Source organism: Pinus tabuliformis, chromosome 6, assembly GCF_031772625.1.
Source record: "Pinus tabuliformis cultivar Carrire ecotype Pingquan chromosome 6, CPIR1, whole genome shotgun sequence".
Lineage (NCBI taxonomy): Eukaryota > Viridiplantae > Streptophyta > Pinopsida > Pinales > Pinaceae > Pinus > Pinus tabuliformis.
This window is the reverse complement of record NC_142292.1, coordinates 633863218-633885795: the sequence shown is the minus strand read 5'-3', so window position 1 is coordinate 633885795 and position 22578 is coordinate 633863218. Positions and strand designations below refer to the sequence as shown.

The following is a 22578-nucleotide window of genomic DNA, read 5'->3' as shown; positions in this document are numbered from 1 at the left end:
TAAGATATCAACAAGCCTATGATCATCATAGAAAATCCTCCAAGCTCTTTGACATCAATGCTGAAACAATTGACTCCTTAGGTAAACATCCTAGGTTGACATCAATTCCACTGTCTTACGGCCAACATTTATTTTTGACATATGGGTTTAGTTAAGTTTTTTCCTTTATGTTTGTAACTTATAAAGGAAAGAGCTCCTCCTTATATGAAAACTACAATTATGCCATGACCTAAGGCACCACACTCCATACTAAATATATTTTTTCAAGTGAGGCCTCACTAAGATGAAAATTGCATACAAAGCCCTTTTAAGTTCTTGAAACGCTTAGGTTGCTTCTTTAGTCCAAAAAGATGCCTCATTCAATAATTTTTTTTAAAGTGAAAAGAGATTTGATCCCTCTCTGGTAAATCCATAATTATTATGGATCAAGCCTAGCTTTCATTAGTTACTCACATTCATGTATATTGTGTTTATTTTGAAATAAGAAAAAATTTATTTAGTTATTAATATTTAGTAATTACATGGTAAAGACTTAATTTTATAAAATATTCTTATAATATTTTTCTTCATATTGAAGAAAAAAAAAATAGAAATTTATGTCAAAATAGTTGTCATTTTTTTACATTCAATTTAATTAAAAATTTGTTATATATATTATATATTCTCAATGCCTATGAGTAGATTTATTATTGTAAATGATTGTTTTACAATAAAATATATGTAAAATAATTTGATAGTGAAATTATTTGCAATTTTTTGGGCAAGTGGCATTCATAACCCTTGGTATTGAGCCCAAAGACTACCTACAAGTTAAGAATCTCCAAAATTAAGTATCTTGTTATTTTATTCATATCAATATATTATTTGGAATACAACATTAACATATATGATATTGTTGGAGATCATTAATAATCCCTTTACGATAAGAAATATTATTCCATACTAACTAAAAGATGAAACCATCTATGCTAGAGACCCTAAACTAATCATTAATTGTTGTTTCAACAAAATTAATTATATCCATTTTACCTTTACATCATTCAGATACACAAACAAGTTGAAAAAAAACTAAATTATTCAAAACTCTTTAAATCCTATTTATTTTTATTTTTATGATCATTATCTCTATTTTTAATAATATTTTTTCTAATTTTGTAATTACTTTACTTGCCATTACCATTTGAACCTCTTCTAACTCAATCTATTGAGTTATTGGAATGATGTATTCATTTCTAATTTTCGATAACCATTTAAATATCTAACTATAAAAGTATACATCCACTACCCCATTCTGAGATTAAAACCTATAACTTTTCCACTCCGAAATTACATCTATTACTGCTTTAAAAATAAGTAAACAAAACATCATTCAAAATTTATAAATATTGAACATGTAACTTCTTAAAAATATATGTACACAACTAATTTATGAATCGAAAACATTATTAAAGAATTATGATTACTACGGAAACAATATGTTGGCATACTGTAGAGATCAAAGAATAGAATAGCCAAACCCTAACTTCGATAAACAAAGAATCCGGTTTCAATCACCGCAGGTCGACTATTAAAAAACAACCACGGCAAAAAATCAACACAGCTTCAGTGCATAATACAAAAAAGAAATAACACAGAGAATCCGATTTCAGTCACCCCAGTTCCAACAAAATGGATCGTAGAGTCATAATTTAACGGGAAGATAACCTAAAATCACGACATATATGTAGTACATATTCGCCACATAGGATTACCACAATAAAAAACACACCTGAAATTTATTTCAGCCCAACGGCTATGCCTATGCACAAACATACCATCACCGGTTACCAGACACAGGAGTTTTTCGCCATCAAAAACTCACCGCATGTTTACTGCAGAAAAAATATCTCTGACATATAAAGAGATACAAACCCTAAATCAATAGCAAGCATCAAAAAATTACTTTAAACTTCACTATTTCATTTCAATACAACTCTGGCCTTTCTGAGAGCCAGGTAGGACTGAACTTCTTCATCCGAAAGGCTTCTTACACGCTTGAACATTTCGACATTTGCATATCGAAGTTTGGTACGCGGATCCGTGTACGAAGTGGGGAACCCGGAAATGTCACAGTATTTCTTGGCAGGATACATGGAGGGCGTAGACTGAATATTCACGTAGTTGGGCTCCCCCGCAGGATGAGATTCATAGTTTTCTGACCCAATCATCTGCTTTAAACGCTTCCACTGTTTCTTCTTTGAATGGTCCTTGGGATACTTCTCCGATATTTGTACTTTCTTGAATGGCAGAACCGATGGCAATAAGATATAGGAACTGGCGAAGGGCAGATTCTAACTCAATGTTGAGGAAATTTGCCATTACCTTTCTTTCACTGTACAGAATGGTTTGCCGATTCAAACATGAGCTCACTGTACAGAATGGTTTGCCGATTCAAACATGAGTGTTAGAATTTCAAAGTAACTCCAGACCGGCATCTCTTCCAGTTCGATAGGCATCTCTACTAGCAGTCCCAACATCCGATCCAGAGGAGTCTCTGTGTGAAGCGACTCCGGAGGCGAAGGTCCCAGACAGCAACTGTAGCCGTTCCAGCTACCTATCAATCGAAAATCTCGGTGGACTTAGGGTCAGAAATTGTGGAATCCGAAAGATCGGAATCAGGTGCAGTCAGAAGAAACGACAAACCTGGACTCTTCTCGCTCAAAAGCTGCGGAATAAGAACCGGAACGTCCCCCGTATCAAGCCTCTCCCCTCCCCCGGATCGAACGAGACCCTGCCAAACTAGTGCCCGAAATGGTTGCACAAAAGGTGAAAATAGAGCTTTGTATGGTGGATAAAGGAGTGGTAAGATCCCCGCCCGTTTCATATATTTTGTCCAGTAGTGCCAGATTAAGTTTCCTTTACTTTTCTTCCAAGTCGTTCTTCTGCATATTTTCCACTGACTCAAACAAGCGTTCCAGCGGTTGATTTGTCATCTCCCGCGCCTGCTCTAGCGTTAGCGTTTCCAGATTAATGTTCGCCATTAAAACCAAGGTTTTCAATTCATTGTCCGCCATTAAAACGCTGTGAAGCCGCACAAATCCTCGAGCAGTATATGCGCGGCTCATCGAAATGGTGATTGAGAAGCATTAGCGATAGCATTATCTTCCCTCTCTCCAACATTTCAAAATTTTGAGCGGGGCGAGTTTGAAATTTTGAGAGCGAAGGTTTCATTGAATGTTTGTGGGTGTCTGCATTAACTACATCCACTAGTTGCATTATGTACATTAAAGCCGCTAAGTTGAAACGGCGCTGCATGTCAAAGCGGGAGCAGCGGTGGAGCCTGCCGGAGCGCTATGGAATCGCTGGAAAACCAATCATCGTGTATAAGCATGTATGGACATATATGTATGGGCAGCCGGAAAGGTATGGTCCATGCCGTCGCCGTGATCTGTGAGACTCTGACAAAGGTAGCCTCCATAGCATTAACTTTGCTATGGAGGTGGAAATAGGAATTGCCGTTAGCCATGTGCCCCACACGTACGTTAGCATTGCACTCACATGACCATTTTTAAATTTTTGAACGTGGTTTTTTTAAATACTTTACAAATGGTTTTTTAAAAAGGCTGCTGAATGTCACGTGCGCAAGTTATTGAAAATTTAAAGGGATATTTTTTAAAGGTTCTCTTTTGGAAAGCGCTTAAAGTGATGTTTGTTTTTTTCCCTATAAAAAATTAAAAAAAAGGGGTTTATTCTACTTGAAAAAGGAGATTAGTGATATTTGTATGGAAATATATTTTTTTGGATTCTAAGAATTAGAATTAAAAGGATTTTATTAAACAAGAGGGTTGAGGGTTTTGTAAAATCTTGTTGTTTTTGTGAAGTATGATAATTTTTTAGGTGAAGATTATGTTTTGTCGGGGTACATATTGAAAATTATATATATATATATATATATATATATTTCGAGGGCGATATGGAAGACAACCTCAAGCAATCAGCAAAGCAGCTATAAGAAAAGGAATGACAACAGTCATGGGTCACAAAGCGTGACTGGAAAAGACTAAGGAAAGGAATAAAAAAGAACAATAAGAGATTGTTGCCATGGTTAGAGAGGTGCATGCCGCAATCGAGGAACTAAGAAGTCTAGCAAAAGACAAAGAATAAATTGAGGGTGATTAGAGTAGCTTTGATCTGCTACCACCTATTTTGTTTACATGTAAATATTTTGATCATTGGGTTATCAAGATTTTAATTTTTCTTAGAGCTAAAGAGTTAATTGAGTATGAGTCTAATAACCCATATGATGAAGTATGTGATGCTTTAGCATTGAATTTTATAAAGCAGGCATTGGGTGAGAAGTGTTTGTGCAAGGTAGCAAAAGCTACAACTTTCAAGGAAGCATGGAATTTCCTGGAAGCAGAGTTTGGTGCAGGTGGGAGCGACATAGAATATCGGAAAATGTCACAAGAAAAGAAATCAACCACATATCTGAGAGTATATGAGCATGAATCTCAGAGGAAAACAAAGCTAGGAGAACCCCACTTAAAAGTGGATGGTGGTTGTCAAGACTATAAAATTGAAATCCATTATGCAAGCATGCATATGGATGAAGAAGATGCAGTAAAGATTGCAGAGAGAGAAGTTGAAGCCTCTGCGTGTGAAACAGAGCAAGAGAGAATAAATGCTCAAGGACTCCACTATAATGTGGATGATACAGATGATGGTGAATCCCACTGTGATGAGACAAATGTGGATGATGAATGCAAAGTGATATGTGAATTGGTGAATCCAGCTGTAGCTGATGGATTTGGTGAAGTTGAAATTGTCAATGAAATTGACAATGAGCACAAGAATGCTTAGATATCCCACCATAGTGTGGATGAACATTATGTTGATGATATGTGTGGTTTTTTTTTGAAACAAGGATTTATTGTGGCAATATGGTAAGTGCAATGTTTCATGAAACATTGAAGGCTGAAGCTGATACTGTAGTAACAAGATATGAAGCAGTTGGAACTACTCATGAAGTAGTATGTCATCTAGCAACAATTGATGATCAAAAACAAGATAAAGTGATTGAAAAGTTTTTGATGAGAATATCTGCTAACAACATAACAGTGGAAGACAACCTTCATGCATTTGAAAAGAAGAAATATGTAGAGTAGGAAGCTCTCACTAAAGAGAGTCATATTTAACATTGTTTTTGAATATGCAGTTGTTCAAAATGGCATGGGAGCATAAGTTGAAAGAAAGGTTGTAAATAAATTTGATGCATATTTGAAGCTCATTGAAGAATGGATTCAGAAACCAATAAAACAAATAGATGCGAGCCTTAAAGAAGTATTTGGAATAAAAGAATTTAAAGAAATGGTGAATAATGATCTTGAGTGTGCAGATTACAGGAAAAAAACAATAATACCTGATGATGAAAGTGAAAATAATAATATGTATATTTCTAAAAACAAAGATGAATGCATTGAAACCATTTTTCGGCAATGGAGTCAAGAAGAGATAAGATTTTGCTATCAAGAAATACTGCATAGAGAAAGTCATGAATATGAAGAGTAAGAAGAAGAGAAAAGAAGACAGATTGAAGATGTAATGTTATGGAAACAATCCATGGTTGAACGAATATTTGAAGAGGAATATGTAGTAGACAACATCAAATTGCGTTTCAGCACAAATTCAAGAAAATTCACAGAAAAATTTCAACAACAAGTAAACGAATATGGAGCCTACAATAAGAAAGCACAACAGAGAATGAAGTAATTTCGAGGATTTAAAATTTGGAAGAAGAGAAAAAGAAAATGCAAAACTATGAAAGTCTTGAGTCATTGTAAGCCTAGATGAAACATAGACCAATAAACATGTTTGAGTGATAATTGAGTCAATTTCTCTTATAAGCCTAGCAGGCATAGCTGAGTCATGTTGAATTATGTTGAGTCATACGGTTGTAATTAAGGGGGAGTGTTATAAATTGTAATTACTCCCACATGAGGAGTTGGCTAAAATCAGAGAGTCGGTTAACTAAGTGTTGAGTGTTGAGCGTTGAGCGTTAAGCGTTGAGTCAAGTTGAGTTATAGATGAAGAGTTAAGTGTAGTCCATATTTAGAGTGTGAGTTAACTGAGTTAAGTGTGTGCATGTCAAGATATTTTAAGCAAGTCGCTAGCTGGAAAAGGTTAAATACCCTTCATAGGGTTCATTGTAAAAATCAAGCTTTGTGTGATTAATAGAATATTTGAAGAGGAATATGTAGTAGACAAGATCAAATTGTGTTTCAACACAAATTCAAGAAAAGTCAAAGAAAAATTGCAGCAACAACAAGTAAATGAATATGGAGCCTACAATAAGAAAGCGCAACAGAGAATGAAGCAGTTTCAAGGATTTAAATTTGGAAGAAGAGAAAAAGAAAATGCAAAATTGTGAAAGTCTTGAGGCATTGTAAGCCTAGCTGAGATATAGACCAACATACATGTTTGAGTGATAATTGAGTCAGTTTCTCTGATAAGACTAGCAGGCATAGTTGAGCCATGTTGAGTTATGTTGAGTCATAGGGTCGTAATTAAGGGGGAGCGTTAGAAATTGTAATTACTCCCACATGAGGAGTTGGCTAAAATTAGAGAGTTGGTTAATTGAGTGTTGAGTGTTGAGCGTTGAACATTGAGCATTGAGTCAAGTCAAGTGATGAATGAAGAGTTAAGTGCAGTCCATATTTAGAGTGTGAATGATCCGAAATTGATCAAGGATTTGAGAAGGCATAAAATTAAAAGTTAATGGAATCAAGAAAAAATAGCTCCATTACGTATAGTTCATAGAAACGATCCTAACACAATTTGAAAGGGAAAATTTGACCTCCAGATGAATGATAAAATTCTTGCTGAAGTTTGTGATGAATGAGTGCACGTCGCATTTTTACTGCTCGACACATGGCATTTACAGTCAATAGGTCAAGTTCAACTCCAACTTGGGTGTAAGTCTTCATTACATGGTGAAGGTATAAGTCTCATCACAAACATATCGTTTATGAACATATATATATATATATATATATTGTGGTGTAAAAACCATATATTAAAATATATGTTATAATATTAAATTCATACCTTAGCATAAATTTTTTTAGGGCACATAACATATATTAAATATGGAATGGCGCAAATGTGATGGGTTATAAACCTCGGGAATAGAATATTAAAAACCATGTTAACATTATTAAAGTTTCATAACACATATATATGGTGGGTACATTAATATGGTTGAATGCATATATAAGGTGGGTACATTACCTATTGGAATAAATGACGTGACATGTTTCGAATCCACCGTGACCACAACAGTTCCACCGCTCTTCCATTTGACATGCTATATTTATTATATAGTTCAACAACATGCCATGGGTCCATAGCTCTATTGACCGTCATAACATATGAGATTTGTTATTTAATGGTGTGCGTTGTGCATAGTTTCCATTGCATTGAATGTAATATTGTTATATGGTTATAACAATGCGATATGAAATTTAATTCCTACTATGTTTTCCATTAGGGTTTTGTTACAAACACTATATATACATGTAATGCTATGCCATGAAGGGGATAGGAGAGGTGAGCTTGATTCCTTAAGAGGAATTCTAACCTTCTATGCAGCATAAGAGTTGTAGAGCATCTTTGGAGATTTGGAGGCATAACTTTGCAGGTTTATTCTAGGAATTGTAAGAGGTCTTTTTCTGAGCTTTCAGTTGTGTCAGAATTCTGAGGTTGAGAAGAACAAAATTGGACTAGCTAGGGATCTTGTTGATGTAACTTCGATGTATTTTTTTGGCTTTTAATTTCTAATATAAAGGCCTCCTCGTTGAACACTGGGCCTGGAGACGTAGGCTTTGAGATAGTCGAACTCCGTTATCAATCTCTTGCGTCACTTTTCTTCTCATGGTTTGATGTTCTAATATGCTACAAAATTTATTAATAGTTCTTCATGCTTACGTATTTAATGGTGTTTTTAAATGATGCATTAACACTTTCTAAGAGTAAATAAATCACATTTCAATTAAAGATCTTTTTGGGGATCATTTGGTATGAGAGAAGGTTGTTGTTAATTGTGATTTGGAGTATGCATGATTACCATAATCAAATCAAAGCTTGGTGAAGGAGAACTTGTTTCAGGAGATCCAGAAGTTGGCTCGAGAAGAAGGACAACTCAAAGAGAAGAGATGGCTGAAGGAGGAAGCGATGGTCGTTCATTTGGATATGATGCAGGTTTCGTAGATTCTTTCATGCCCTTGAGAGCCATGGTCGAAGAAATGTATCAAGAGTTTAAACAAAAAATTCTAAAGACAAAGAAGCAAAACCATCAAAATGTGGAAAAGAAGATGAAAGCGATCAAAAAGACCTTATCACTTCTCTCTTGAATCCATCTAAAACTTCAAAACCATTGTTGAAGCTCGATGTTAAGTTTGAGTTACCCATGTACAATGGAGAAGTTGATACCGAGAAGCTTGACAACTGGGTCAGGAAAATGGAGTTATTATAGCATGCAACAAATCACTGAATATGAAGTGAAAATCAGACTAGCATCACTTGGTTTAACAGATACAACATTGATTTGGTGGCAGAGTAAGTTACAGAAAGGTACTGAGCATATCGGTAAGATTTTTCCATCATGGTTTGATTTTATTACTACACTTAGAAAGAAATTTTATCCATCGGGATATAAGGAAAAAGCTTTAATAGAATGGAAAAGAATAAAAATTAGAAAAGGTCATTCAATGCAGGAATATACAGATGAGTTTCATGAGAAGGCGTTGATGTTAGATATTCATTTGTATATTCAAGAAACTGTAATGAAATACATAGGAGGATTACTTGAGTATGTTCAAAATATTGTATTTATGTTCAGTCCTACTAACCTGGATGAAGTGGAAGTACATGAAACTTACATTGAAGCAGGTAAGTTGGGAGTTGGGGTATCATGAGAATCGAAAACTAGAATGGAAAGCAAGGGAAAGTGAAGAAAGTAGACTTTGGCAAGAAGGAGGTTGAAAATATCTCTTGTAAGCATTGCAAGAAAGAGGGTTGTGGTGATGATCATTATTGGAAATTTCATCTCGAAATGAAATCGAAGTGGATCAGAAAAGGGGAGCAAAAGGTTGCAGCAACAGTGAAACCAATGGACCTAGGGTCAGATTCAAGCGATGAGACATAGATCACATCATTGATTATGACCAGTAAATCTGATGAAGGTAATGATTCTAACAGTTCCAGAGGCAAGTTATTTCATATAAGGGTTGTTATGAAACATACAAAGATCGACACATTGTTAGATAGTGGATCTCAAGCTAACCTAATTTCAGAAAAAGTGGTTAAGCAATTGGGATTGAAAACCATAAAGCATCATAAACCATATACTTTAATTTGGATGAGAAGAAATCATAAATTATGAGTAACTGAGCAATGCATGTTACCGTTTTCAATAACTTCTCAATTTAAGGATAAGGTGATGTGTGATGTGGTAAAACTAAATACATGTGGGATGGTCTTGGGTAGCCCATATTTATATCATAGAAAAGTGATCTTTTATACGAAACATAATCAATATCACTTGTTCAAAAAATGAATTGAATTATGTTGTACATTCTCATCACACAAAAGTAGACAAATCTCTTTTTATAGTTGAGTAGTTAAAACAAGCATTTTACGCTAGTAACGGTGTTGTAGTACAATCTAAAGAACCTAAGCAAGAGATTAGTAAAGTTAATTACAAATAGAAAGACATGCTTAAGGGATCTAAAAGTTTACATCAATAAGAGTTGCAGCATGATAAGTTGAGTTTTGTTTTAGCTATGAAAGGAAAGCAGGGTATGGTTACAACTATGCCAAGGCTTACAATGTTGTTAATGGGTTTATTACTGTTTAGTGGTGCTTGGATATTAGCAGCAAATATGAATGTAGATGTGGGTGGAAAAGGACTTTATATATTATGGAGCTTGTGTATATTGCTAACGATTGCATGGATGAGTAAAGTGTACAAGTTCAGAATAGGGTGGAAAGATATCAGCCAAGTGGGAAAATGCAACCCATATTTATTTTATTGAAATTAAGCCTTTTGGAGGTCCAAAAGGTCTAAGCAGGGAGGAAATGATCCAAAATTAATCAAGGATCTGAAAAGGCCTAAAAATAAAAATTACTGGAATCAATAAGAAGTAGTACCATTGTGTGGAGTTCGCAGAAATGATCCTAACACAATTTGAACAGGAGCATTTGACTTCTAGATGAATGAGAAACTGCTTGTTGAAGTTTGTGACGAATCAATGCATGTCACATTTTTGCTACTCGACACATGGAATTTATATTCAATAGGTCAAGGTGAACTCTAGTTTGGGTGCTTGTCTTCATTACACGGTGAAGGTATAAGTATCATCACAAACATAAGGTTTATGAACATATATATATTATGGTGTAAAAACCATATATTAAAATATATGTTATAATATTAAATTCATACCTTAGCATAAAATTATTTAAGGCACATAACATATATTAAATATGGAATGGCACAAATGTGATAGGTTATAAACCTTGGGAGTGAAATATTACAAACCATGTTAACATTATTAAAGTTTCATAATGCATATATATGGTGGGTACATTAATATGGTTGAATGCATATATAAGGTGGGTACATTACATATTGGAACAAATGACGTGACTTGTTCTGAATCCATCATGATTGCAATAGTTCGACTGATCCACCATTCGACATGCTATATTTAATATATAGTTCAACAAGATGCCACAGGTCTGCAGCTCTTTTAACCACCATAACATATGCGATTTGTTATTTAATGTTGTGCATTGTGTATAGTTTCCATTGCACCGAATGTAATATTGTTATATGGTTATAACAATGCGATATGAAATTTAATTCCTACTATGTTTTCCATTAGGGTTTTGTTACAAACACTATATATACATGTAATGTTATGCCATGAAGGGGATAGGAGAGGCGAGCTTGGTTCCTTAAGAGGAATTCTAACCTTCTATGCAGCAGAAGAGTTGTAGAGCAACTTTGGATATTTGGAGGCAGAACTTTGCAGGTTTATTCCGAGAGTTGTAAGAGGCCTTTTTTTGAGCCATCAGTTGCGTTGGAATTTTGAGGTCGAGCAGAACACAGCTGGACCAGCCAAGGATCTTGTTGATGTAACTTTGATATATTTTTTTGGCTTTGAATTTATGATATAAAGGCCTCCCCATTGAAGACTGGGCCCGAAGATGTAGGGTTTGAGATAGTTGAACTCCGTTATCAATCTCTTGCATCACTTTTCTTCTCATGGTTGCTGTTCTAATATGCTACAAAATTTCTTAACAGTTCTTCATGCTTATGTATTTAATGGTGTTTTTAAATGATGCATTAACACTTTCTAACAGTAAATAAATCACATTTCAATTAAAGATCTTTCTGGGGATCAATGAGTTAACTGAGCTAAGTGTGTGCATGTCAACATAATTTAAGCAAGTCGTTAGTTGGAAAAGGTTAAATAACCTTCATAGGGTTCATTGTAAAAATCAAGTTTTGTGTGATTAATAGAAGAGCCACAACTTGTGATTTTTGGGTGAATTTGTGTTTTGTCTCCTTTTCCTTTCTAACAAATATGCATTTGATCTACAAAAAGGGTCATGGCTAGCTCCACGTGGTTCACTGATAGTCTTCCACTTCATTGTCATCGTGTGGATTGAAGATCGAATGATGGAAATCTTCCAAAGTCGATCCAACAGGTAAAGATAATTAGGGTTCGAATGGTTTAAGGAATTCATTCTTTCATCTTGGCATTTTGCTCAACGACCTTGTTTCCCTTTCTCTACTCCACAACGCATTTGTGATTTTGTCTCGCCATGTCTCTTTCTACAATGTTTTTAGGAAAAAAGATTCTCCTTTGGTCTTTTGCTTGATCTATTTAGCTTATTTTTTGAGATCTATTTAGCCCTATTGTTGGGAATCACACTAGAGTTCGAATCACAACCTATTACACGAATAAGGTAACAACATTTTTTTTTTATAGTCTTCTTAATTCATCTTATCAGCTCCTTGGGCATTAATAACTTTGTGATTTCTTCTTGTAGGTGGCTCGCTTATATGCTTGGTGTGGAATATATCACTCAATCCTTCTTCTTATATCCTTAAAATAAATAAAAAAATTCTTCTTCTATCCTATACAATTACAACCAATGATAAAAGAATGACCAAAGGATTATAATCAAATTTATAATTGAGAGGTCGAATGTTAGCCTCACTCTCATGTGATGAAAACAATTATAAGTCCAAAACGATTAAAATAATTAAATTCAAGAAATTTGGATTTAATCCTACCTCTCTAGATTGAGTTTGTTCCTCAAGGTTAGGAGTTAGTTTAGGCTTAGTTGGTTGAGAGATTCTCTCCAACTAATTAAGATCCTAGATTAGTGTTTGGTTGAGAGATTTTCTCAACCATAGTGTTCAAGATAGACGTACTATCTTGAGACAAACTTTCTCATGTATTTATTTGTACTATTATCATTATTTGTAAATTACATTGAGAGTGTGAGGAATATAATACATTGAGGCTCTTAGGCCTTTTCTGCCATGTCTGTTTTGTGTATATTTATGTTGTTTATTTTATTAATGTTTTATTAGTTGAGTGAATTTCCTACATGTGTTATTGAAGCTAATGGAGAAGTTAGATTTAGAGCTGGAACATTGTGGAACTATTGCATAAGGATTATGTGTGGATGATGAGTTTGTGTTTCTTGTGGAAGAGAATGTGGATTGTGTGAAGTCATTGAATAGAGAATATAAACCGTCATTGCAAAGGGGAGCAATCATTGTAACAACTGTGAGGACATAAAAGAGTGCGCAAAGACTTTTTTGGCACTAGAGAAAACCTGCTAGCTGGATAAGACAAAGGCAACAGAAAGTTAGTTTTTGGGGAAAATATGCTACACAATTCTGAAGGAAATCTCTTTAGGATCATGCAAGGGAAAATTTGCTACACAAGTCCGAAGGAAATCTTTTCATCATCCTAAAGCCGAAATTTTTCCTTCTGTGCACTTTTCCTCATCAAATTTTCGAAGAAATCAAGGCCATTAATCCGTTGAGACTGGTTGAGTACTACGCCTTGGGGAGGTCGAGGTATTTGATACAGAGTTCAAGTGGAATTGATACAAGAAAGGGTCAAATTATATGTGGACGTAACCTGCGGATAGCACTGCATGCGCATGTTTTTTTTTTCCATTAGCAGTTGAATCATTGAAAGGGAGGTCGCAACCTAGGTAGATTGAAGACCGAGCTGAATCTTTGTGTATGTACAGTGGATTTTGAAGACCAATCTTGGCAAGTTAATTAGGATATCGATCAGCAGACCAAGATAGCATCATTTTTTCCAAGAGATTGAGGGTACCAGTATTATCTTTCCACATATTTCTCTCAGCGCATTCTTCAACAAGGAGAATGAGTCATTTGACATTAGAAGTAATCTTTGGAGGCTGAATTATTACACTAAAAGGAAGTCCTGAATTCCTTGGGCCATTCAACTTGTTCACGGGCAACATTCAACCTTGCTTTAGTAGAACTACACCTGGTATTTAGCGAGGCCATTTTTGCATCAAACTTTTCTGTCCTTTTTAAAGCTCAAAGTGTTATATTGCAGAGCTGACAACTAAGAGGTGGTGGTTGATAACAAGTTCTTGAGGGAAAATTACCCATTGTTGCTAATACAATTTTATGAGCAACATCTTTTGTACATCACTGCGCAGTAGATATATACGATATACAAAGCAACCTGATCACAGCTGGAAAGTATAATTGTTTCATGAGTATCTTTTAGGAATTCTAGGTTCCTGCCTTCTTGTCCTATAGTTAGTGTTATTTAAAGAAAATTTCTCAAAATTGCTCTCAGTTCCTTCTGTAGAGAACTATGGGAGATGTTAGTGTTCTGTTCTGGAAAATCTGTGGTCACATTTTTACCATAAGCTGAAGGTCACCAAATCATGATTTCAAACAATAAACAAATCAGTTCTATCATGTATTTACTTTGAACTTTCATGGCATTTGATGCATATAATGGAGTTATGGATGTAGCGTGTAATTGATCTCTCCAACAAGTTTTTGAGGGAACAATTTCAGAATCATCAGAAAAGAGGTTGGAGATTCTCTAATTCTGCTTTTGCAAAAGTTTTTTAAAGATTTAGTGATGCTGGAATGGAGGCAGAACCACCGTCCACCTGTGACTTCGAAGCGAGGAAGCAACTTTAAAGGATCTACGTGGATTCCAGAACCTGTGTGGAGTGGCCAACATCGTGAAGCCTGAGGAAGCCACCTGCAGAAACCAGCCTTAAGAAGATGCATTGGGGAGAGCGTTGATTATGCTCAAGAGAAAAACTTGTAGAGTGTTGATAGCATCAACCCGCCGGTTCCTTGGAGTAATGCAACCACAACCACCCAAGATAACAACTTTACGTGGAGTACATGCGGTTGAAAAGTTTTTGCATTGGTAGAATTGTGTTGAGGTTGTTGAAAAGTCTCTCCAACGAATTATATTTTATGGTGCGTAAGAATATGATGGTGTGCAATTTATAGTTTTTACATGCATATTTGAAATGTCAAGTCACTTTTTTATAAAGTGATTTTAGAAAACCCATAAAATTTTTTTTTAATGGAAAGTATGTAAAAGATTGATCATAAAGGATTTTTAAAGAGTGGTCATAATTTTCTTATGGAGGGATAAGAGTGGTATGTAATAGTGAGGGCATATTTTCTATTTGGAGTGATAAGTGATTTTTTATAGAGAAAGTTATTGTTGCACTCCAAAGTAAGTGAACATCTAGATTTTGAAGACAATTTGCTTCAAAGAAGAAAGATTGATGTACTCAAATACTTAACAAATACATATTTTTTGTGGTGTTGAAGTGTCTTAGATCCACCCAAAATTGAATAAGGGGATCTTAGGAACACCTTGTGTAGTGCATGATTCTTGATGTTGCTTACTTTTGTGTCTAGTTTTGACACTAAAATTATCTTATCTAACACACAAGGAGTCTAAAGCAAGTGAATAAACACGCACATTAATCTAAGCACTTGAAATTAAGAAGCTGCAATGAGCATATCAATCACAAATAATCACATGCAACTACAACACATAATCAAAGTTGGAAACATCAACATTCTACATCAACAAAAAAATTCACTCAAGGAATCAATGCAACTACAAACTCATGCATTTCAAAAGACTACATCAACCTTCAACAACAATTGGCCATTGTGTATTTTGAAAAATCATAATTTGTAAGTTAACTTGTAAAAAATTTCAAATCAAATTGAGTTGAATTATAACGATGCATTCTCGGTCAAAACCGACACCCAAATTGTGAATTTATAGGAGGTAAGGTGAGTGAATTCTTCTCATCTGAGTCAATTAAGTGAGTCAGTTCTATTCAAGTGAGTCAATATCATTTGAACTTGTCATTGTAAACATTGGGTGCATTTTTGGTGGTATCCGACACCCTCATCCTAGTACAAAATTCAAGTAAGCATGAGTTCAACCATTCCATTGATAAACTAAATCAGGCACACAAGTTCAAGAATTCAAGCAAGCGAGATCTTCAAATCCCGCAAGTGTTACAAGAAAGCATCAAGAAAAATCAAGAAAGCAAGTGAGCCACTACAAGCAAGCATTTCAAAAGTCACAATGTGTAAAGGAGGGAAACATCTTCAAAGTGTAGAACTGGAGATTAAATATTTGCAAGATTGTAATCATGAGTTACAGAAAAAAGTTGAAATACTAGAATGGAAGTTGAAGCAGAATCAAACCTTAATTAATCAAATGACCAGTACATTAGAAGCAACAAAATATTTTCAAATTGCACTCGAAGTAAAAGAAAAACTCATTCATGCACTTCAAAGTAAGTTAAGTGAAAAGCAAGATTTACTGGATGCACAATGTTTAGAGAAGAAAGATGAAAGTTGTGACACAGAAGTCCTCATCACAACAGCACATGAAATTTGCGATACAAGTGATCTTATTCAACATAATAATGAAGGTTGCAACACAGATGATCTAATCAATTAAGTTGATACAAGTTGTGACCCAAATGAACTAGTAAAACATAATTTCAATTGCAACACAAGTGATCTTATCCAACCAGTTGTACTACTTAATGATGCAAAAAGTAGTAACAAAGACCAACTTGATCAGTTTGATGCAGCATGTCAAATAGATGCACTATTAATTCTTGATGCTCAGTGTGACACAAACGGTTTAATAAATCAAGTAAAGAATGTTAGTAGCAACAACAAGTATGGAGAACAACTGCAGGATAGTCTTTCCAAGAAAGTGATCAGGCCTTGGGAAAAAATCTCCTTCAAAAAAGATCGACATGCCCTAGGATACAACAAAGAAAACACTTTGTTTGTTCTAGATTTCTCAAAGGCAATTGAACTTGTAAGTGCTAGTTTTCTAGATAGTGATCAGATTATTGTTAAATGTAACCATTGTAAATGAAATGGCTATATGGAGAGTACATGCTTTGACCTCCATCCTTGTCACCATTGTGGCAAGAAAAATCATTCAACTAAAAGATGCTGCAAGCGAAATCAACCACCCAGACTAAAGATGAATTACGCATGGATTGATCTACAATCAAACAGTTGTCTATGCGTTACCAAACGATTCAATCTCACATGAATACCAATTCTATAGTAAAGTGAAGATGGTGAAACTCTCCTACACCTGAAGGGGGAGAGTTCAAAATTTAAAAATCATGTGCACATACTTGTCTCTCCTTTCAGCTGACAAAGGGGGGAAATGATAATATAATTGAAGGTGGTTGTCAGACTGAAAGTCTCAAAAACATTAGAAAAAGAAGCCAGTGGGAAGTCCTTATCTAATTAGCTAGTGGGCATCATAAAAAAATTAGCTAGTGGGCATCGTCAAACCAACCAGTGGGTAGTTTCAACATCAACAAATTCGCTAGTGGGCGTCAACAACATTTTGTCAGTGGACAAAGGATGCTGATTGCAAGTAAAGGAAAGATGGATCCTTTTCTAGCTTGGCGCATGACGGAGTTATCAAGCAAAAATTCAGAGGTGAGTTAGACTTGCAGCTGACTCATGTTCCCTTCTGATTGGAGTTTTTTCAAAATCCAACTTTGGTGGTTTTTCATGCAGTGTTTTTCAAGATCAACAATTTAAGCATGAGAACTTGGAAGATGGTTCATAGTTCTTATTTTGGACTTGTCATTGAGGGGGGAATGTTAGCCTCATTCTCATGTGATGAAAAGAATTATAAGTCCAAAACAATTAAATTAATTAAAATCAAGAAAGTTGGATTTAATCCTACCCTTCTATATTGAGTTTTTTCCTCATGGTTAGGAATCAGTTTAGGCTTAGTTGATTGAGAGATTCTCTCTAACTAATTAGGATCTTAGATTAGTGTTTGGTTGAGAGATTTTGTTGGGTCCCTATAATACTAGTGATTACCCCATTACTATTGTAGTTATACCCCTTATTTATATTGTTGTGCCCCTATTACCCCCATGTTGTTATTTCTGTGCCCCATAGAATCCCTCTATTGTTATTTTTGTGGCTTTATATTATTATTGTTAGGTCGGCTGGATTATATTGTGACTCCTTAGACTCCTATATATAGAAAGGAGGTTTTGTCATTTGTATCATCGAATAATTGTTTATTTATGTAATGTAAAGGAGGTTTCCCCCTCGAAGAGGCTGAATTCTAAGGCGTTGATCTATATTTTCTATCTTTTCTTGAGCTGGTTTCATAGAATTTGGTATCAGAGCTTTGGATTCTAGGGTTTCGCTGCTCCAAACAGGTCATCGTGGCATTTTCACTATAACTTTTTTTCTGTGACGTTTCAGAAGTCGCAAAAAAACCCATTTGAAAAGAAATTGTGTTGAACCACGGGTCTGAATTTCAGAGCTTTTCACATGATATTTGTGGAGATATGATCTGAGGAAGTTGGTCTTTTTGCAGACTCCTGAATTACATTCAAAATAGGTGACCGGAGGAAAATCGTCATAACTTTCTCTCTGGGGATCGGATTGAAATTTCGTAAGAAGGTAAAGAAAGAGGATGGAATGTAGTTTCTTGTATGCGTGTTTCATATTCAAAGGTTGAAACAGTGACTCGTGGCACATCGTACAAGTTCGCTCTACTGAACTAGTCTAAAAGAAAGTCATTGCAGGAGATTTCACATAACTCTTCGTTGGAGAATCCAATTTGGGTCAGACTTGTGGCATTGGAAAGATAATCAACTCTAATGGTATGAAAAAGCTTCTAAAAAAGGAGCAAAGAGGTGTAATTGCACAATTATGTTCGCTAGATGTTTCCACATCGGAATCATTTATTTCTCCAGATCTCCAAAAAGTCCTGGACAATCATTCCAAGGTATTTGAGACTCCCAAAGGTCTCCCACCTATGCGTGATCATGATCATGCTATCCATCTGATTCCAGGAAGTGTTCCTCCAAACATCAGACCGTACAGATATCCCTATGTCCAAAAAAGTGAAATTGAACGTATGGTTGCAGAAATGCTAGAGGCTGGTATAATTCAACCAAGTCAAAGTTCTTTCTTTGCTCCAGTAGTATTGGTGCACAAGAAGGATCGATCATGGCGCATGTGTCTGGATTATAGGGAGCTCAACAAGCTCACTATTAAAGATAAGTTCCCCATTCCTGTAATTGATGAATTACTAGATGAATTGCATGGATCAATTTATTTCACCAAGTTGGATCTTCGTTCGGGATATCATCAAATCAGAATGAAGATTGAAGACATTTCGAAAACGACATTTAGAACTCATGAGGGTCATTATGAATTTTTGGTCATGCCTTTTGGCCTTACTAATGCACCTTCAACATTTCAAGGTTTGATGAATTCAATTTTCAAACCATTCCTTGGAAAATTTGTGTTAGTATTTTTTGATGATATACTAATCTACAGCAAGTCGTAGAAGGATCATGTTGAACATGTTGATAGGGTGTTACAACTATTGGAGGAGAAACAATTATATGCAAAAATATCCAAATGTTTCTTTGGAGACCAAGAGGTGGAATATTTGGGTCATATTGTATCTCATGAAGGAGTTAAGGTAGACCCTAGCAAAATTAAAGCCATTAAGGAATGAAAAATCCCCACATCCATAAAGCATCTGCGAGGATTTCTTGGGTTGACAGGGTATTATCGCAAGTTTGTTAAGAATTATGGGAGAATAGCAGCACCTCTAACAACATTATTGAAGAAAGATGCATTTTCATAGACTCTAGAAGCAACAAAGGCCTTTGAACATCTTAAAGAGGCAATGTGCCAAGCACCGGTCTTAGCTACACCGGACTTCACAAAAACCTTTATTGTGGAATGTGATGCTTTAGGAAATGGAACTGGTGCTGTTCTAATGCAAGATGAAAGACCCATTGCTTTTGAAAGTCGTCCAATCAAGGGAAAGTTTTTAAGCAAAGCTATTTATGAGAAGGAAATGTTGGCAATACTCCATGCACTTAAGAAATGGCGACCCTACCTAATGGGAAGACACTTCAAGGTAAAAACGGATCATGATAGCCTTAAATAATTTTTAGAACAAAGATTATCCTCTGAAGAGCAACAAAAGTGGGTCACAAAGATGTTGGGTTATGACTTTGAAATCATCTACAAAAAAGGGAAGCACAATGTGGTGGCAGATGCACTCTCAAGAAAGGATGAGGATGTGGAAGCATTGTTGTGCACCATTTCTATTATCCAACCAGATTGGATAAACGAAGCAAGGGAGGAATGGAAGAATGATGAAGAAGTGTGGGCACTTATTCGAAAGCTACAACAAGATTCCAGTACATCTGATACATTTAGCTCGCAAAATGATTCATTATGGTACAAATATCGCTTATACCTCTGTAAGAATTCCCACCTAAAACAAAAGATTCTTATGGAATTGCACACTTCTCCCTTAGGAGGGCACTCAGGATTTTTAAAAACTTACCACAGGGTTAAGAATGAATTTTTTTGGGATGGCCTTAAATCAGATATTCAAAAGTTTGTGGCGGAATGTTTGGTTTTCCAACAAAATAAAGTTGAAACAATTAAGACACCGGGTCTATTACAACCTTTATCCATTCCAAGCCAACGTTGGGAGGAGGTTTCAATGGATTTTATCACAGGTTTACCCAAGTCTGAGGGAAAGAGTGTCATCATGGTGGTAGTTGACAGACTTACCAAGTATGAACATTTTTGTGCATTATCACATCCATTTAAAGCCAGTACAGTTTCTACTACATTTATGGAAACAATTCAAAAGCTACATGGAAACCCAAAGATTATTGTAAGTGACAGAGATCCCATTTTCACTGGAAATTTTTGGACAGAATTATTTTCTTGTCTTGGTACTCAGTTAGCTCATAGCTCATCTTATCATCCTCAATCTGATGGGCAAACTAAGATAGTAAACAAATGTTTGGAAGGATATCTTCGTTGCTTTGTATCTGATAAACAGACACAATGGTTCAAATGGTTGCCTCTGGCTGAATGGTGGTATAACACTTCCTTCCATACGGCAGCAAAAATGATCCCATTTATGGCACTTTATGGGTATCAACCACCATCCATCACATCATATTTAAGAGAAAATTCTAAGGTTCAGGCAGTGGAACATCACATCGAACATCAACAACAAGTCCTCCAACTCTTAAAGGATAACCTCGTGTTGGCACAAAATAGAATGAAACAATACGCAGATCAACATCGCAGTGAAAGAAGTTTTGATGTAGGTGATTGGGTATTCCTACGGCTACAACCATATAAGAAAATGTCCCTAAAGCAACCTAAGAAGGATAATAAATTATCACCAAAGTATTATGGTCCATACAAGGTGTTGCAAAAGATTGGTACTATGGCATACAAATTGGAGCTTCCTGCAGCTTCTCGATTGCACCTAGTTTTCCATGTTTCATGTTTAAAGAAGGTTATAGGCGACAAGCTCCTAGTGCAAACAATATTGCCAGAACTTGATGAGGAAGGAAAAATTATATTGGAACCGGAAGCAGTCACAGAAACAAGAACTCGACAGCTACGAAATTGATCAATTTCAGAGTATCTTATCAAGTGGAAGAACTTATCCACTGAAGATTCCACATGGGAGGATGAGAATTTTATGCAGAAGTATCCAGAACTACTCAAGCATTGAGGACAACACTTTTTTGAAGGAGAGGGGCATGTTGGGTCCCTATAATACTAGTGATTACCCCATTACTATTGTAGTTATACCCCTTATTTATATTGTTGTGCCCCTATTACCCCCATGTTGTTATTTCTGTGCCCCATAGAATCCCTCTATTGTTATTTTTGTGGCTTTATATTATGATTGTTAGGTCGGTTGGATTATATTGTGACTCCTTAGACTCCTATATATAGAAAGGAGGTTTTGTCATTTGTATCATCGAATAATTGTTCATTTATGTAATGTAAAGGAGGTTGCCCCCTCGAAGAGGCTGAATTCTATGGCGTTGATCTATATTTTCTATCTTTTCTTGAGCTGGTTTCATAACAGATTTGCTCAACCATAGTGTCCAAGATAGACGTACTATCTTGAGAAAAACTTCTTCATTTATTTATTTGTACTATTATCATTATTTGTAAATTACATTGAAAGTGTGAAGATATAATCCAATGACGCTCTCAAGAATTTTCCACCATGTCTGATTTGTGTATATTTATGTTGTTTATTTTCTTAATGTTTTATTAGTTGAATGAATTTCCTGCACCAAACAACAAACACTAGAGTTAAAAATGGAATCAATTGAAGAGGAACCATTCATTTTGGTAGAAACACCATTATTTCTGGGGCGACTCATTTCTTGGAATGAGAAATGAAAAATCCCTGTATAAAACGACGTTTATTGTGCCGTTCTATTTTCTATCCCTCCCTTTTTTTTTGTGGGAAATAGAGGCTCTTGTTCCATTTTTGGTAACAGGGGGTGAGTGTGAAACGAGATTTCTACTTTAATTGTTTCATGTACTCTCCTTGTTAAATTATTTAACTAAGTAAAAGTTTTTCTCGAACCCGTGACATCTAGCTCGTTTTCCATTGGATGGTAAATTTTTCATAGCTTCTTGTCCTTTGGATAACTCATCTGGCACGTTTTCCTCATTGTAGTAACTTTATAGATATATATATATATATATATATATATATATATATATATATAGATATATATATATATATATATATATATATATATATATATATATATATATATAACTTCCGATCTTTATATACCCGTCATTTTGACATTTTTATAAGTAATTATCGAGTGAATAATAACATATTATTTTACAACTACATTTATTTTAGGGCTAAAAAAATGAAAAACGAGTAAACAGATGTCAATTTTAAAGCCTTCCGGACATGAAAGAAGCTGGCTTTGGGAGTGCATCTGACAGCTGAAATGGTTGTGGTTGCATGTGACACAGGGTTCTTCTTGAAAGAAAATTGTGATGGCTTGAACTTTCCACAATATGCTTCTTGGCTACCACACCCTCTTTCACACTCTCAGGGATCTACAACA

The 22578-nt window shown here is 35.3% G+C and overlaps 1 pseudogene; it reads right to left on the bottom strand.

Annotated features, from left to right (window-relative positions):
• Positions 1–3272: 3272 nt before the first annotated feature.
• LOC149260236 (uncharacterized) overlaps positions 3273–22578 on the bottom strand; it is a 51661-nt pseudogene continuing 32355 nt past the window's right edge.